Source organism: Papaver somniferum, unplaced genomic scaffold, assembly GCF_003573695.1.
Source record: "Papaver somniferum cultivar HN1 unplaced genomic scaffold, ASM357369v1 unplaced-scaffold_119, whole genome shotgun sequence".
In the NCBI taxonomy this organism is placed as follows: domain Eukaryota; kingdom Viridiplantae; phylum Streptophyta; class Magnoliopsida; order Ranunculales; family Papaveraceae; genus Papaver; species Papaver somniferum.
Genome location: NW_020620936.1, coordinates 2,562,401 through 2,582,744, shown reverse-complemented (window position 1 = coordinate 2,582,744; position 20,344 = coordinate 2,562,401).

Below are 20,344 nucleotides of genomic sequence, written 5' to 3'. Positions count from 1 at the left end.
ACTAAGTGAACGACGTTTCCCATATCTGTCTGAAGGCCTCCGCCAAAATGAACCTATCCTAATGGATTGAGATACTAGTCTGACTAATATCAACACACTGGCATATACAAGGGTACCAGTGGTCGATAACCTAACTCTAGGTCAACACAACTGGCATATACAAGGGTACCAGTGGTCGACTTTATTGAATTTATTCCTTTTGGTCAAATGGTCTGGTCTCAATTTCTTTCTTTTTTTTTTTTTTTTTTTTTTTTTTTTTTTTTTTTTTTTTTCAATTTTTTTTTTTTTTTTTTTTTTCTCTTTTTTTTTTTTTTTTTTTTTTTTTCATGGTATCTCAATCACTCTAATTCACCCTAGCATTGGTAACAACTTGAATCGTGGGCCCCACCTATCACTTAGAGAAACATAGTTTAAAAACAAAATAAAATAAAAATAGAAGTGAAAAGGACTCAACGAGATATGGTGAAACTATCATGTTATTTCTAACACCTGAGCTCTGTGCTTTTATGAATAGACTCTTTAGATGTTTCCATCTAATCAGATTGGTTCCTCAAACTCCTACAATCAAAATGCTTCCATCCACTTAGATTAGTTAGTGCAATCCTCAATAGGCATAAATTTCTAGGCTCTGGAGTTTATTTATTGCAAAAAGGTGACAAAAAGTGTTTCTTCCCCACCCCCAAACTTAAATCTTACATTGTCCTCAATGTTCTAAAGATGAAATTAAAAGCATGAACAAGGAGAAACTATTACCACTGGAGGGAAAAGAAATAAGGAAGGATATTACCGTATCACATGAACGCGGGAGCCTCCCAGTAAATGCTAAATTTATAGTCATTAGCTAGACATCAAATACCTCAAAAAAATTTTCACCTTCCAAAGTCGTATACCAATAGTCGAAACAATTGTGGGTCCATAAGACCAAATAGAACTGCCACGAATAGGAGACAAATGCTCAAGATTAGAAAAATGAGCAGATAGAGCACAACCTGATCTAAAGTTTCTCGCAAGACAACTGGATTTATCTCGGGTGACCACTTGGGCTTCATATGAGTGTCTCGGCAAACAGCTTCATCCGAAAAACGGGTCTCTAATATATGGATTTTTTCCTGGACATTATCAGGAGGATCGGGTTGTGGAGTCTGAATAGACTCATGGAATACCTCACTAGGCTCGAGTCCCAAGTAGGGACTTCTAATGGGGATAATTGACGATCACAAGAATCATTACTAGCCCCAAACTTAGGGTTTTCACTACTCTCACACAAACCTCTCATTATTGCTTGAATTTCCGGATCTTCCCAGTCCTTAAAATACTCAAGAGATTCTTCTAGTTCTCTACCCCCAAACTTAGAATTTTGGGTGCCTCTACAATGACTAGTCACAATGTTCCTAATTTCTAGACCATCGGGTTCTTGAAAAAGGTCAATTGCTTTCTCTAAGTCATAATCAGGTGGTTCATCCTCAGCTTGCTTCATATCTTCTATGGTCCACTCTAAGGCTTCCTTATTTTCTTGAAGCACGGTCTCTGGCCTACTTTCCTGATCACTATCCAAATCGGAAGCTATAATCACAGGGAAAGACTCGGGTGGGCCTAAAAATGTATAATTAGACTCCAACTCAGGAGGCTCTTTTAAATAAGGTGTTAAGATAGACTCAGAAGCTAGTAATGGTTCGAACCTATTTTTCCATATATCAATATCTAACATAGGAACAGAATCCAACAGAGCATTAACTTGTTCAATGTTACTATTATCGTCGAAATCCAGGCTAAAATGGGATAAACAACTCTCCAATGTATTTTCCGATACGATGTTTGGTAATGACTCCTGAACTAAGGTTCCTATCATGTTCACCTCTTCAATACATGTGTATCTAGCTCAGAATGTAGCTTGTTTACATTAAAAATATTCAGCTCAATAGTCATATTACCAAAAGAAAGATTCATGATACCATTTCGACAGTTTATGATCGCATTAGACGTAGCTAAGAATGGGCGACCTAAAATCACAGGTATTTGGTTCTCTGGGTCGGGGACAGGTTGGGTATCTAGGACCACGAAATCCACTGGATAAATAAACTTGTCGACCTCAATAAGAACATCCTCGATCACACCACGAGGGATTTTAACGGACCTATCAGCTAACTGGAGTGTTATCTGGGTAGGTTTCATCTCACCAGTCCTAGCTTAAGGTACACATGGTATGGCAGTAAGTTCACACTGGCTCCTAAGTCAAGCAACGCTTTCTCAACACGGTACTTACCTATTGTACAAGCAATGGTAGGGGACCCTGGGTCTTTATACTTAGGAGTAGTGGTATTCTGAATAATAGAACTCACATGACTAGCTATGAAGGCTTTCTTCTGGACACTGAGCTTACGCTTTCGCGTACACAAGTCCTTAAGGAACTTGGCATAAGAGGGAATCTGCCTAATTGCATCTAATAATGGAAGGTTGATATTAACCTGCTTAAAAACCTCCAATATATCATTAAAGTTGGACTCCCTCTTAGTCGGAACTAGCAGCTGGGGAAACGGGGCTCTGGGAACAAAGTGAGGCTCAACAGGACCCTCATTGGTCTCTTTGGAGACTCTATCAGTCTCCTCATTTTCTGGCTCAGCAGGGTGAACTACAGCATGTTCACTATCAGGCATGGCGACCTTGTTGTCAACTTTCTTTCCACTTCTTAGGGTTGTGACAGCATTCACATGATTGTACGATTTCTCTCCTTTGGGTTAGGATCAGTATGACTAGGGAACCTTCCATTTTCTCTCTCACTTATAAACTTAGCTATTTGTCCTACTTGAAGTTCTAATTTGGCAAGACTCTGGGAATTATTCTTCAATCTTGCCTAGTTTCTTGTTGAAAGCTCATGTGGTTCTTTGATAGCATGTCATGGTTACTTACTAACATAGTGATAGCTTCCTCTAAGGTAGAGATCTTTTTCTCGGAAGTGTTCTGAAACTGGGTTTGACCTGAAGAGTTCTTAAAACCAAAACCTGGGGGAGGCTGAGAATTGCTAGACTGGCCTTGACTCTGGCCCTTAGACCAAGAGAAATTAGGATGGTTTCTCCAACCAGGGTTGTAGGTTTCTGAGTATGGGTCAAACTTCTGACGGTTCTCAAACCTAGCATTGTTATAGACAGCATGGGCTTGTTCTTCACTAACTGACCTTCCCAAAATGAATTATCGGGCTCTATTCCACAACTAGAGACTTGAGAGGCTCTATTAGGTTCAACAAGGGACCTATTTTTAGACTGGCCCATTTCCAAAGCTTCTAACCTTCTAGATAAAGCAGCAAACTTAGCATCTGAACCAAAACTTGTATCTACCATATTGGTGCTACTTCTATTGACCAAGAGTCTTTTAGGGGGTTCAACACAAGATTCCCACTATTGGGATTTTTCAGCGATAGCTCCTAAGAAGGCAAAAGCATCATCAGCATTTTTACTAGTGAACTCACCAGCGCACATAGACTCAACCATGGCTTTGGTCGAATAGTCTAAACCATCATAAATAATCTGTACAAGTTTCATATTATCAAATCCATGGTGAGGACACTGAGATAAGAGATCATTGAATCGCTCTAAAAACCTATAAAGAGACTCTCCCTCTTGTTGCACACTAGCACTAATTTTCTGCCTAACAGCTGCAGTTTTATGCTTAGGGTAGAATTTCATATAGAAGGTAGCGATAAGTTCCTGCCATGTTTCTATGGATTCAGACGGTAGGTTGTTAAGCCAGGTCTTGGCTTTGTCTCTCAAAGAAAAGGGAAACATCTTAAGTTTCAAGACTTCATCGGTAAGGTCCTTTATCCTAATTGTCCCATAGATTTCCTCAAAGTCCCTAATATGAAAATAAGGGTTCTCATCATCTTTTCCTAAGAATATAGGGATCATTTGAAGAATACTAGGTTTTATCTCGAAATTAGCCGTAGTGGCTGGAAATTTAATACATGAAGCTCGGTTGGTCCTAGTTGGGAACATGTAATCTTTCAAGGTTGCCATCGCTGGCACAACAGAAGTAATAGGGGTACTATCCTCACAAAGAGGCAGATTCTCAAAACAGAAGTTTCCAAAAACAGGGCTCTCAAAAGAAGAATCTTCGAGCTCCCTGCTTAAATCAGAAGAACTACTAGGTTTTTCGCTAATCAATCGACCTAGAGTATCTCTTTTCCAAGCCCTAACAAAATCGGGCATACACTAAAAAGAATTCAAAAAGAAATAAAAATCCTAACAGGAAGGTTCTAGCAAACACACATCAGGCTGACTCGACTCTACCACAGCAAACCTAAAGATTTCTAGCAAACAACAAGCATGATGGCTCCACTTAGATTGTTTCTAGACCAGCTTCTAATCCTTCGAAAGGGAATTCGTTACAATTTGAGCACACCCCTCTGGAATCAATCCGAGCCAATGTAAGTTGAATCGAGGCGAGGGAAGCTCAATGGAGCTTTGATACCCAAAACCTCACCGATCCAATGCGGCGCAGTCACGCATTCAACTCACATAAACCGTCAAGAACTTTGAGGTGTGCCTAAAAGAGTAACCAATATTTTTCGAATGATTGTCCTGTTAAGCTCGATACCCTATAGGTCTCTTTCTAGTCCAAATTTTAGGCTTAGGTTCGCTTTAGGTTTCGTTTTCCTAAGGCGAGCAAGAAGGGAGCGGTGATGAAATCCGAACCCTTATCTTGTTTAGGCCAGGCCTTGCCCTTTACTAGGAATTTAAAAACAGTCCATATTCAAGTCCTCAACATATATTCACCTTAAGGAGTCCAGTAACCCGCTTGCAGGAGATTCGCGGGTGTTTAGAATTTTACCTCCCGTACCAGACGGGCGAAGAACCGCTGAAGTCGACTCGGGCCACGACTCCTATGTCGTGTGCGAACCCGAGGGGCCGAGACGATATCGTAATCGTCGTCCTTCCCTGCACACAGTTTGTATTTAAGGGTACCCTTCCGTAGGGTTTAAAAATAAAAATAAAAATGTCCCAAAATTAATGTCCAAAGTCCATAAAAAAAAATACAAAAGAAAATAAAGTCTAAAAAAAAAATTACAAAAATAAAAATGTCTCTCTTTTTTTTTCTCTCTTTTTAACAAAATAAAGAAAATCTTCTTCTTTTCGCTTCTTTAGCTTTGGTTTTCACTCTCAAACTTTAAGTAAATCACCACAAGCTTTGGAAAATTTATCTCTCGCTCCAACTTCAAAAATCTGCAAGGGAACAAAAAAAAACCAAAAACGTAAAGAAGAACAAGAATAATAATAAAAAAAAAAAAATCTAAAAAAAAATGCTACCTAAACACAAGTCCACGTCGGCGGCGCCAAAAATTTGATGGTTTTTCAAATAGTGATTGTAGTTGTAGTGGTAAAACGGATTCGTATCAGACTTGTAAAGAAAACAATTTTTATAGATTTAAATTAAACAGGCAACTAAATAAAATAATTCAAAGTTTTGGAGAAAAACACCAAGACTAGGATTCCACCAATGACCATTTTAATAGTAAACTCTAAATAGTTCTTATGCAATTTTATCTTTAAAATCAATTCTAATATTTGCCTCAAATAAGTTTTTTGAAGTAATAATTGTAATTAAAAAGTATAAAACATCAAAAGTTACTAAAACCCAGCATGCTTCATCAAAATAATTCACAACTACTCAATAAAAACTATTAATTCAATTTTAATTCGTCCAAATAATCAAATAATAATATTGCAAATAAATATAAAAATTAGAATTATACCAATAAATTACCAATGGCTTCCTCCGTCGTCTCGGCTAATGGGTTTAGCTCCTCATCCCAAAAACACACTCACAAGATAAATTCATGGCTAAAATAGGTGTTTTTATTGATGATTATATGATGAAATAGGAATTAGCAACGCTGTAATGGTGTTACAGCGCCACTGTTACAAAGGGGTAAGTGCTTTTAAGACTGCTGTAAACGATAAGCCATTACTGCTGTAAAAGAACGACACTGGTGTTGTTATTTAAGACTGCTAAAGAACGACTGACTATGCGAGTCTGTTCTTCGTGTTCTTCAGGATCTTCAATGGCAGCAGCAGCAGCAGCAATATCTCCTGTAACTTCTTATTCTCGTCTATCCTCTACTCCCAATTCTCTCCTAAGGGTTTCTAACCTTTCTTTGATGTAAACCAACACTTATATAGCCTAACAGATCCATAAATCTCGACTAAATCCGAGAGTATTTCTCTTTTTTTCTTCTCGAGCAGTTGAGAGAATAATCTCTTTTCTGTTGCTTTGTACGCGTTCTATGGCCAGTTATTACGCTCCAAAATTCTATTAAGACTTGAACAAGACTAGGTACATCTTTATCCAGCGTAAAACTCTCCCAAAATTCTTCACAAAATCTTTGAAAATAAACTGAAAGAGTACGTATCCTGTTGAACTTTGATTCACTTCTCCCGGCCATTCTAGCCCAATTAAGCCCATGAAATCATCCATACTAGAATTGTATATCCATATCACGTCCAGCCCATGAGAATCAGTGATTGAATCTCATTAAAACTCGTCCGAAAATCCAACCCTAAATCTGTCTGGTGAAAGAAAATTTTCCCGCCAAAATTTTCTTTTGAATTTGAGAAGTTGACCTCCCCTTATCTGTGGCTCGTCTCCCTTTAGCAGATGCCTGGAAATGGGTCACCCCTTAGTAATTAGGTTACCCCTTATCCAAAATCAAGGGTCCGTATAGCAAGTGTCCTCTGGGGCATTTTCCGCACTTTTTTCGGGGTTCCTCCGGGGTATTTCTGGGGTACTTCCGGTACAATTCTGGGGCGCTTCCAGTACTCTATCAAATGAGGTCCAAACGCCGCATTTTCAGCCAATTTCGCCGCAAAACTTTATTCTTCTAAAAACACCTACAAATAAATAAAATATCCAAATAAGTACAATATCGAGCACTAACAATATATATAATTGAGATAAATTAGACACATAAATGCGTCTATCAACTGGGTATGTGTACCAAGAAGTCGTTACCTAACTTAGACCCACACCGTTACGTGTAGTGAGTACGTGTACCGCAGATCCAGAACCAAACAATTACGCTAGTACGTGTATTGTCACTGTATCCATATTTCAGTAGTTCTAAAAGCTCCCAATAATTAATTTTAAACATTCTCTAATAACATCAATTATAATCTTTCACATATAACTGTTCCAGGTTATTTCAAATGATTAACTCGAATCATGATCTAGTTTATAAACAATAAATTGTTCTTAACTAAATTCATCAATTAGATGATTGGTTTATAGCTTAATTCATATTTGGAGAAAATGTTCAACAAGATAAACTTGGATTGAAATTTCTATTATGTTGTAATTTAAAGTCCACTTAGTCATATGACTTAGATTCATAAATAGAATTGTGAATACTTGAGTAAATAGGAATGGTTCAGTCTTCATACACCTTTTGTCGATGAAATGCTCCAAAGTCTTCAGTTGATCTCTGTCTTCAATTGGTGAACACATTGAAGTCTGGTACTCAACTACACACTTCTATCCTAATCCGAGACATGATTAAAATGTAGACCAGAAATCAAGATATTGTTTTGATCAACTAAATTTGACAACAATCTTGATATCAACACTTGTGAGTTCGACCGAGCTATAGTCTAACAATCCCCCATTTTTTAATTTTAGTGAAAGAAACTATCAATACATATGGATTACAAAAATAAAAGGCGATGTTAACCGTGAACATTTAAATTCTAATTGAGGTTACAAGGAACACGCTAGTATGGTCCAATTTTTTCTCTCAAAGACGATTTTGAGTTGTCCAATTTTTATTCACGTTTTTGGTTTTTTGGATTATCAGGATCAATCTCGATTGATTCATGATGATTCAAACATCAAATAGTGATCCTAGTTTCTCAAATCAGAGCCATGTTAATCATGTTTCTTTTGCTGATAAGGTTAGGGAACGTAAAACCCTAAATCCTACATCAATAAATATATCTGTGTTACTTAATGAGGGAGAGCCTACTCTTGTGATACCTAACGATTTCTTCTAGGAAGGGTGTAAACCTTTTCAACATAGTTTCATCGCAAGGTTGGACTTTAGGGGATTAAAGTTTTTGAAGGTTCAAAAAATCCTTGAAGAGCAATGGAAACTTCAAAATAAGTGTAAGTTTATTCCTATAAGCAAGGGTTTCTTTGATATTATGTTATCATCTGATTTGAAAAAAGAGAAGATACGTGGTGAAAAGTGGTATGTTAATCAGCAAGTTCTGATGTTGATGAATTGGTACCCCGGTTTCAATCCGGGAAACAAAGAACGTCTCATGCAGCTGTTTGGGTTCGTTTTATTGGTCTTCCTATTGAGCTATGGACTGAAAAATCGTTACTTTCAATGGGGAAAATCATTGGAACTCCAATCGTGATGGATCAAAGAACCCTAAATCTAGAATATGATCACTTTGCTGCTATTTTTGGTGGATATTGACTTTGCAAAACATATCCCTGAACGTATTCTTTAACTGCAGGTGGCAAGAAATTTTGGCAATATATTGATATATCTAATGAGCCTAAATTTTGTTCTGATTGCAATATTATTGGGCATGCTGATGGTGAATGTAAAAAAAAGATTAACAAGATGCCTCCTGGTAAGGAATGGAATGTTCAAATGAACAATAAAACTACAAACCAAGTTTGGCAAGATAAATTATCTGATGAGGAAAAGGCAAAGTCGTTGAATTTGGAATCTAAAAATGATAACAAAATGGATGCTTCAGCTCAAACAAGCGTTGGTGATGCTAAACCGTTGGAGAAAGAGCTTGCTAACTCTGAAGTAGAATTTCGTGAAGCTCAGCTGAAGTTGATTAAATGTAAAAATGCCATTGCAACTCTTGATGCATGTAAGGATGGTAAGTCCGGGGCCAAGCCTGGTACGAAAAACATTTTGGAAGGAAAATCCGTATCCAAGAAAACCTATAATCTGGAAAACGGGCCCATGTCCAAGCCAAACTATGATTCTGAAAACAAGTCCGTGAACAAGCCTAACTCTAATTTGGAAGGCAAGTTCGTGTCCAAGACTGATTTGGATGGCAAGTCCGTTTCCAAGCTTAGCAAGGATCCGGGAATGGGTGCCAGTACTTCAAAACAAGATTGGACGCCAGTTAAGGGTAAGAATCATTCATCTAAAAGCAAATTTACCTTTACTCCCATGACGGATGATTTGATCTGTTCATCGGAATTTGTTTGTAAAAATAAATATGATTCTCTAAATTCATAACTTGGCTTTAGAGAGGTGGTTGAGGAGGTTCAGCCAAGTAACAATGATAATTTGGTAGTGGATGAAGCTGAATTGGATGTGGCTGCTATGTCAGCTGAAGTCAAAAATTCTAAGGAATGGGGTACGATTTCAGATGACAATACAACTAAAAGGGATAAGGTTGTGGTAAGTGTTTCAGTTCCTGAGCTTACAAATTCAACTAATAATTTAACTGAGGAAACTACAGTTGAGAAAAAAAAAACTTGCTTTCCTTGAAAGATTAGAGACTCTTAGACAAAACCGTGAGTCTGAAAACATTCTCACCAAAGAGGAGCTTGAAGAAGTAGGCAACATTAAAAATGATGATATTCGTGCCAATTTCATTAGAAATCCAGCCTATAGAAAAGATTATTTAGGGAAAAAAAGAGCTAATGGAGAGAGTTTCAACAAAGAAAAAAGTTGAATCTCCTATTAAGCTTGTTCCTGGTGGTAAATTATGCTTCAGATGAAGATGAATATGATGATATTTATGAAGATGAGTGTAATGAGATTTATGCAGACCCTGATCTTATGGCAGAAATCCTTGTTGGTTTCCGACCAAAGAAGAGGAATTTTAGAGTGACAAATAAGGGGCGCAAACGTTTTTAAGTTCCTAGTATTCCTCCTTTTGATATTTATTTGTGTTTGGGAGCTTTTTTATGATCTTTGAGTGATATTTTTCTGTTATTTTTTTAACACCTTTGGTTTATGGAGGTGGGGGGACTTGAGCCCCCTTGTAATTCTTGTAATTACGTTTTTTTTTTGCTTTAATAAACTATTGGACTTAGCAAAAAAATAAATAAAAATAAATGTAATGTAAAGCTTCAAATCCATTATTCTTGACTTTCTTGGTTCTTCAACTTCTTGAATTCTTCGTAACTTCAAGTTCGCCATTGATTCTGAACGTGTTCAACTCATCATCATTGTTGTTGAAGATCCGTAGCGATAACTACATGAAAACAACGTTCTCAATTGTTGTCATACAGAACATAGTATTATTATCTTTATCAAAGTCCATTTGTATCATAACTTAGAAATGATACTACGATGATATGTTTCTCCCCCTTAGTCAATACTTCCATCTTTTGCATAATAGGTAAAACCTATAGATGTAAATCCACTCCCCCTACATAATGTTCCGTAAACCATATGTATGTGATATGAAACTACTAATTAATTCTGCCCCTTTTTGTCAATATAGATTGGCGAATGTACGAAAACTATGGGATCATAATGAATTGTTCAAAAGATAATTCATGATTAGAGAAACACATAGAAACCTTTACTTTAGATGATATCACAGAGTTAAAAACTTAGTGTCTTCATTAAGGAGTTTATTAAGATACAAGTAACCCCTACATCTTCCACAACTGTTCTCCCCGCAAAGATATAACAATTAAGTACAAGTTCAAAAAGATCTCTCCCCCATTTGATGTCATTCCCAAGAGAACAACATGAGTGACCTTACTTTTACGCAAAAAGTAGGATTTATTTGGACATTAACAAATTATGTAGGTTTGTATCCAAAAAATATCGAAAAAACAACCACAAGATTAATTTAACCGATATGACTCGACATAAGAAAAATCTTACGGAGTAACATGCAGTAACTTCTCAATAAGTGCAATCATGGAGAGATAAATACTGCAGAATTCTCAAGAAATTTTACTCCCATTTAAGTTGATAAAGACGAAAAGAGTTGGGAGCTTAATTTTTGAGCATATATGAGATGTCATCTAAATTAACCAATGGTAAATTACACACACATCTCATAAGTTTTACAATATATATATATATATAACCAATAAGATTAAAATACTGCAAATTCATCTTCCAAAAGCTTAGAATTTATATGAATAAATATAAAAACATGCAAGATGAAAATCGTTGAAAATAACTTGTGTATCCACAAATATGCTAGACCAAGCCCTAGTTATCCTTCTCGAACACAAGAAGTTTCCTAGTAATTATAAATAAAAACTTATATGTAATCAACGATATGCGATTTCACAAAGGCAATATCATCAGTCGCTTTTCCCAATTTTGTTTTCAAATACTTAAGATTTCTTTCAGCAATATATAACTGATCACGCACAACTTCAAAATCCCTTAGAAGATTTCCAACCAAATCAGAGGATATCTGAACCGGTTTTGTGTTCATGTGATATTAATCTAGGCTTCTCATGGGGAGTCATAATTATCGGATTTTGAGGTTTGCTGGACTCAGTCTACTGCAAAGGATTTCCCATCTCACCAAATTCAACGATCGAATATAAATCAAAATAGGATTATCTGTGGAAGACATATTGGTTTAAAGTCTTCACTTAGGTTGAAGCAACTCTTAGGTTGTAAAGGACGTCAGCTAAGGGAATCAATTGTGCAGAGTCTTGCGATACTCAAGAGGCGTAAGGAGCGCGACTGCAACTGAATCCTTGTGATGGTGGGTTCAGTCTCAACTACATTCCAATAGTTACGGTATTCACTTAAAAATAGTTACGGTACAAAACCGATTGACTGTGGGATCAATGTCAAGTGATATGGATCAATGTAAACTACATTCTAATAGTTACGTATTCATACTCCCCTATTGTTTTAAAGGTATTCCATTGACGATAATTACGGTACAAAACCGGTTTACCATATGATCAATTTCAAGTGATATGGATTAATGTACTAGTGTATTTACTTTCAATTATTATAAAACAATTACAATTGTTGAATGTAAAAGTAAATGACACAACAATATTTTTTTAACGAGGAAACTATAAATGCAGAAAAAACCTGGGACCTAGTCCAGTTTTGAATACTCTCAGAATTAAGTTGCTATACAAAGAAAAAATCCAACTTCGTATAGTTGAGACCAAGTAATCTACCCCTAGTTACTTAGTTCCCTCAGTATCCCTGCGTCTACGACCGTCTGGTCACACATGTGAATCCTAAGAAAGAAATCACTATCTTGAGTTGCTTTACCGAGGTAAAATATTAAGCACTCAACTCCTTTTGATCGTCTTCCAAACAATAAAGGAACAAAGCTGTTTGGTAACTACTCTGTTCAATCTTTAAGATAAAGATATGTTGAATACGACAAAGGCTCATTCGTGTAACAAATAAGCTCCTTTGTCTGGTATAGATCAATCAAGATCCTTATTACCGAAGTAAATAGATCTAATTCATAATCAATCTAAATAAATCTCGAAATAGAATTACAAAGAGATGCTGATCTAATCAACTAGATAATCACAAGTATATCAAAGATAAACAAGATCTAGTTAGATCTCAGCCGATAAAGATGTGTGAACAAATCACGAGATACAGAAACCAATAAGAAAAATATTATTGTCTTTAAATCTTCAATTGCCTTCTTATGTACCTGCACACGATAAACTTAAATCTACTTATGATCGATCACACACACAACGAAATTTGTTAACAATGGATGATCACAAGTTGTGTTTAGATCTAAAAACAGTTCTAAAGATCCCGTCAATACTTTGATCTAGTTTGAGTGACCCTTATGTCAGAAGAAAAGAAGGCTCTCAAGAATAATCAAACTAGGTGCAATCAAAGTTTCAACAATCGTTAGTTAATCAAATAAATAATCGAGAACTAAAATAACAATGCAATTATATAACTTTCCACCAACTGTACTCTTAGAACTTCTTGATCCCACAGAAGTCTTTAAACGAGCAGTCATAAGAGATTTTGCCTTATTAAGATACTTTCCTCTCCGGATAGACGGCTCCACCAGAAACAACACGAATGAAAATTGCCTGGCTCTTAGGATAGTTTGCAAGAAATGCAAACTCAACTATTTATAGACCAAGGTTGTTTGGACAATAAGGAAATTCCAAAACCGAAAATATTCTCAAGATATTCAATAAGTACCTAATTTCGGTTTTCATATTTCCAACTAATATCCAACGTGTTATTCCGAAATCTCTCACTAGAAAATATCTAAAATCAGTTTAACACTTAAATAATATAACTTTCCAAGAGATATGATTTCGATTTGCTGGAAAATCGAAAATCTTAATTACAAGATTCTCAATATTTAGGATTGGGACCACCTTGAGTATCAAGGAATATATTTGGACTATAAAAAATAAGAATTCCATTCATGTACAAATTATGTCGACATCCAGAACTTTCCTATTTAGCAAACCCTAATTCCAAACTCATACAAAACTGCCCGCTCCGCTAGTATCGTTGCTATGAGTGGTGGATCCATCAAAGTACAGTAACCATGTTTCTTCTTTAACGACTGAAACTTCTGGAAACTCACCCGACACGTCTTCATGTAGCATTATGATGTCTTCCCCTGGAAAGGCAGCGAGTAACTCTGACATCTGAAGTAACCATTTTGCGGGTCTCTCTATCAAGGCTGGATTTGATAGTAAGAATTTTACAAGTTCATTTTTAGCAACGAGTACGACTCTGTTGGACAGTAAATAATGTCTGAACTTCTGGATCACATGAACCAATGCTAGGCACGCTATTTCAGCTTTAGGATACCGTAGTTCAACATCTTTCATCGTAGGCTAAAGTAGTAGATCGGACGTTCGACGCCTTCTTCGTCTTCCTGAGCAAGGAGAGCACCAATAGCAACATCACTGGAAGCTTTGTATAGTATCAACGGTCGTCCTTACACTTGGGATTTCATGACAGCAGGTGATAATAATACTTGCTGTATCTTTTGAAAAGCATCTTGTTGGACACTCGTCCATACAAAATCTGCTTCATTCTTCAGTAAAGGAGTGAATGAAGCAATAAGTTGAGACAATCCTGGAATAAAACTGTAGATGGTGGATTTTCGACAAAGGTTAAAATCTTAAAACCATAATCTTACATATTCCTGATCCAGCAATTAAATGAGTATTGAGGCTCATGTCTATTATCGAAGCATCAAATCTCATGCCACAAGAGTCTATGACTGAGTATACTTCTCTCAGAGCATACATGAATATGCGGTCTCTCAACTGAGGCAACGACATATTTCATGAATACTAAGCAATTTCAGTAATCACTTTTATATAGAATCGAACGATTGGACGGCTCCTAGACAGCTTTCCTGTTAGTATAGAGCGATAACGTCTTCAGGATGTAACAATGTTTTCCCTGACTATATAAAAGACATGTGTATAGAATCTTAATGATTGGACGGCTTCTAGACAGCTTTCCTGCTAGTATAGAACGATAACATCTTCAGGATGCAACAACGTTTTCCTTGACTATACGTAATAAATATGATGCTTCAACTAGCTCATATCGCTCAATTCTCGAATAATTAATGCTCCTAGACGACGTGCTAGTATAGAACCATCAATTAATCATTTATAGTCATTAGATTCATTAACTGAATCTCTAGAAAATATTCTACGTTCTTCATAATATTTCATTACTTCAATTCATGGCTCTTCCCAGCAGAATTCTATGGGTTAGTAATAAATATTCAACGTACGGGCATCTGAGCCGCTATCGAGTAAGCCCCGACCAAAATGGTGCAAGTGTACTCAGCAATAATGCACTAACGAGCACATGAATGCACGAACGAGCATTCAAAAATGCGAAGGAACGATGAACCTAAGCAAAATAGAAAGAAAAAAATAATAATAAAATATTAGCTAAGGCGCTAGAGGACTGGGCCCACCGTCCGGCCAGTCATGTCGTGGCTAGTCCCGCGTCCAACTCTATATTTTATCATATTTTTATTATTTTCCTTGATCCCATGAAAATCCTTTCTTTTGAGCAAATCCGTTCAATTCGTGGTATTTCCTTCACATCAAGGAAATTATACAAAAATTACATAAAATTAGGAAAGGTGTCACGGGACCGTGGTCACCAGCCGGTCGGCCATGCCCTAGCCATGATCGGTCCCACACCTTGTAATTCCTTATTTTATTAATTATTATTTCCATCGTCTCATGGAAATTCCTTAATCTTATGAAACTCCTCAGTTTCATGGTATTTCCTTCACATCAAGGAAATTATACAAAAATTACATAAAATTAGGAAAGGTGTCACGAGACCATGGTCACCAGCCGGTCGGCCATGCCCTAGCCATGACCGGTCCCACACCTTGTAATTCCTTATTTTATTAATTATTATTTCCATCGTCTCATGGAAATTCCTTAATCTTATGAAACTCCTCAGTTTCATGATATTTCCTTCACATCAAGGAAAAGACATAAAATTAGGGAAAACTTGCGGGACCAGGCCCTAGCCGGCCGACCATGCCTAAGCCAGTCCCACACACCCTTATTTTATCATTATTAATATTATTTGTTTCCCTCATCTCATGAAAACTCCTTCACTTCAAGGAAACTCCTTGGTTTCACCAAACTCCTTGATTTCATGATATTTCCCTAAAATCATGAAAATAATAACAAAATTAGGAAAAGTGCCATGGGACCGTGCTCATTGACCGGACGGCCATGCCTTTGCCATAGCCAGTCCCACACTTCATGATTCCTTCATTTTATTATTATTATTTCCTTCATCTTATGAAGTTTCCTCAGTTTCAGCAAAATCATTGATTTCTTCATATTTTCTCAAAATGTTGCTCAAACGCACATCAGAAAATATCAAAATTCTCAGGACTGAAACGCGGACACTTTGGCAACCTGAGCATGTTACCTTCACCGACAAAGGTTGGATCTTTGGCTTGCAAGGATCCGGTCCCACGCATTTTCACGATTTGTCCTAATTTGCGCAATTGCACGTATTAGGTCCAGAACTCTTCCGAACAACTGGGAATTTCATAAAATGATCGTCAGTCGATCCCGTGACCAACCAGGGCCGGTTTCATGACCCCTTGGTCGGTCCTTCATCTCTTCATAATTAATTAGGTTTTATCACCTAAGATTCTGATGAATATTATTTTAATGAAGGATTAAACCAGCATTTAATCATATTCTCACCAACTGGTCTTCAAGAGACTTTGGTATTTTGCTCACTTGAGCATCTGGGCGTTACATGGTCGACTCATCATCCCATGTAGCCGGTTCCTCCTTCACTCCATGGTTGATTTCTCAATAAATCATCAATTGATAGGCAATTGATCAATATTAGGGTTTCGGATCCAAAGCTCTGCAAAACATAATTCTGAGCAGATTCAAACACTAATAACTTTTTGCGTTGATCTCATGATCAACATCTTACTTAATTATACTCCTCCACTTGCCAGTATTTTAATTAAATTTCTATTTGGTTCTGTTACTAAAAATTCATCAAACGAGCAACATTTGCTAAGACTAAGGAATATTGGTTCAACTATCAATATTCAACAATCCATCGAATGATCAATATTTTCTCACCTTAACTATCAACATTCACTCGAGAAGTATACCTCTGTCTCAACAGCCACGTTCAATTCATGAGTCTTAGAACATTTGCAAATCACGTTCGACTCAGCAATACAAGGACTCATCGTCCCATGAAGTCAGCAACTGACTAACTAAATACAGTCTTCCTTGCAGACTCCACAATCATGAGACATCAATCGTGTCACATGGGGGGATATTAACTAGGGTTTTGGTCTGGCGGTCAACGATACGTGTGTTCATACACACGATGAGAATGTGAGCAAGTCGTGCAATCAGTTGAAGGAGTTAGAAAAGTAGTGGGTAGAAAATCAACCAAGTCCCCGCACGATGAGCAACTGTATTTAACACGATTTCCACTTCCCCACTCTTTGACTCCAGCAACTGTCACACTTCATGGGATCAAGGTGTTTACAATTATTGCAATATAAATAAGTCTCTGAATCATGATTGAAAAACTTACTCTCTTTGGTCGATAAGACAATCTTTCATCAACATACAACAGGAGATTAAGAACTCAACATCTGAGCAATTACTCTCAACAGAGTAAATTTAATCAATCGGAATTTATCTTATTTCATCACACAGAATACACAACACACCTACAATCTTCGATCACCATTGATCTCACACATTTCTCAGCTTCCCTCCTACAGATCGACCATCCTCTCTTGTGACCGAATCGACTCTGAAACGACCATTGTCTTGGTTTAGGACGGAGTCCTACAGATTGATTTCTCAAACTTAAAGCACTCCCTTCTTGCAGTGCATCCGTGTGAGGTTAAAAATTTCACTCGGTTCAAGGATCCTCCGTACGGTCGTCTCCTCAATTCCGTAAAAACCAGCAAATCGTTTTCCCCCATCTACAGATTGGCGACCACAGTGGGAGGTCATTCTCTCGGTTGCAATTCCAATTCTCACAAAGATGGTCGATCTTAGGTCTGGTTCAGTTACCAACTCGGATTCAACACCCAATCCTAATATTGCAAGCTTTAGTGGTACCGCTAATACCACTCCTCAGAATACTGGTGCTCCAGTGATCACTCCAGCAAGCGATGGTAATGGCACCATCAACAATCTCTCTTCGACCGGTCTCTTAAAGAAGTCATAGAAAATCCACCTATCATAGGTGATATCATGAAGGTGCAAGAAACTCTCACCATAAATCAGATTGACATGGCTGCAACACAGAAAGAGCTGTGCAATTATGTCAAAAATCTCACTGACAAGATGTCAAAGAAAATTCAAGAGAAAGGAAAATCCAAAGAAATATCTTCGGCTGCTGATCCTGAAGTCACTCCAATCCATGTAGTAGATGATGATGAAGTCCACAAGGCTGCAGATATCCCACCAACAAAGGAACCTACAGGCTTCATCACTCGTGAGGACCTGGAATGCTTCATGGAGGATCGAGGAAAAGATAAAACACCATATGTTCACCGTCATCAACCTCTATATCCTGCTACTACGCAAAGAATTCCTCTCCCGAAGGGCTACACCTCTCCAATGTTCACACTATACAACGGAACGGAGAACGCTCGAGAACATGTATCTCAATTCCTATAAGCACTAGGAGAACATGAGCACAACCATGTCGTTCGTCTGAAGGAATTCTCAAAATCCTTGACAGGCCGAGCATACACATGGTACAACAACATTGCACCTGGGAGCATCACTGGCCGAGGATAAATGGTTAATGCTTTCTACCGTAAATACTTCTTCGTCTCAGAGCATATTACTCTCTTTGACTTAAGAAGAATGTCTCAGAAGAGCAATGAATATCCGAACGATTATGTGAAGATATTCAGAATCCAAGCTTTGGATTGTCATGAACGAATCTCACTGAACAACAACTGGTTGACTTGTGCATCAACAGAATGATCTCGGTCTACAGAGTCTTGCTGGAAAATATCCGGTTCCAGACTTTCTCAGAGCTTCATGAAGCATCCAAACTATCAGCGACTACTGCACCTGCTTTACTGGAAAGAGAAAAGTCTGCAAAGTCGAGGAACCTTGAAGCATTCGACGCCTAGTCAACAATCAGTACATCTCCAGCCTTCAACAAACGTTGTTGCTGAAAGGAATGAAAGGAAATCCGAGAAACAACATCAGAGCGCTTCTCCAACATCCCAGGCTTCTCTGAAGGCGCGAAGAAAAGATAACCAATCCTGAAATGCACAAACCTCGACCCAACATCAATAAACGGGCAAATGGTCAGACAGACTCAAACTTCTCTCTTCTCATGAAGGAATGGTCGAGTTACCAAAAGCCTGGGTTCAAAATGGTGCAATCAAATTGTCGTTCATCAGGAGAGAGCCAACTGAAGAAATGGAGAATCCCAGGAGTACAAAAGAATCCTCTCCCAATCAGAACCTTTACACTCTTTGAACAACCTATCAAAGAGGCAGTTTAATCCTTGGTCGAACGTGAATTTCTCTATCTGTCGAAGGTACAAAGGAGAGACATGTTCACAGCACTGAACCACATCATGTCAAGAAGTCCATTCCGGAAATACTTCTTGAGCCTCCATCCACAGATCAAGAGATGTACGACTGGGGACTGCTTACCACAATAAATCTCATAAGAAACGAATTTGGAAGAACGTTGATCGATGCTGGCACCTCCATCAACAACATTCCACTGAGCTCCCATCTCAATCAGAGTCCTTGAAGGAACGCTCGGAAATACTTATGGCTACATCACTCTCAAAGTGAACATAGGTTCAACCTGGACAGAAACCAAGTTTCATCCGGAAGATCCAGGATATGACATGTCCTTCAGACGAGCGGGGATCCACGCTGAAAAGATGGGTACTTACAAAGTGCCTTTGGATAGACATCTCTCTAATGAAGAAAGTTCTGATCCAGAAGATTTGGCGGACGTTCCATCATCGGAGCACTTAGAGGAATTTCGAACTTTGACGAGTTTGAAACAAGAACCTGCAAAAGATGCATAGACTTTCATCAAAAGGTCCTGCACTCAGGCAAGTCTCATTCCTCCCATGTCTATGTCATTTATTTCCCCACATGTTATTCTAGCATGGGGACTCAATTATGCTAGCATCTATGCTATTGCAAGAAGCTATAAGTGGGTAATCTCACTTCAGCAATGTTTTACCAAGTGGTTGAATCTGATATTTCTCCGAATCGAGCATCTCACTGAGACATTCATTACTGAGATGATGTTCAAGCACGACAAAGAACAATTTGTGCATTTCTCCATAGCCTTGCAGGAGTGTTCATGTGTGCCACAAAATCAGAAAGATCTGATATCTGCACATGTGTCGAATCCCACTACCGCAACGAAAGGGATGCTGAATCAACAGAAGAACACTCAAGCATCTAAGAAGCCTTCAAATTGTACTCCCAATCAAAGAGTACACCTTCGATAATGGTGCATCTGGCTTTAGCACAAACATCTCGACGATGACACACTGATTAAACAATAGCACGATCAAAGTACAACTGAACTACAATCGATAAGTCTTCATTATCCCATGATAAGACTTCTGAAGCAGATGCAACATCATTCATCCATGGATGGCACAAACTCCTTCAACATATACTGGGGACTTGATCCTATTGGAAAGAATTAAGACTGTTGCTGCTATCTGCCGCAACAACATCAATTCCCTGACAAAACTACTTCACGGAAAAGTCATAATGTTCAGGATAATTTGGGTTGAACTCCCAATACACCTTCATTTTAGGGATGCTCAACCCACCAACTAGTTCGTGAATGTAAAGGCTCACTG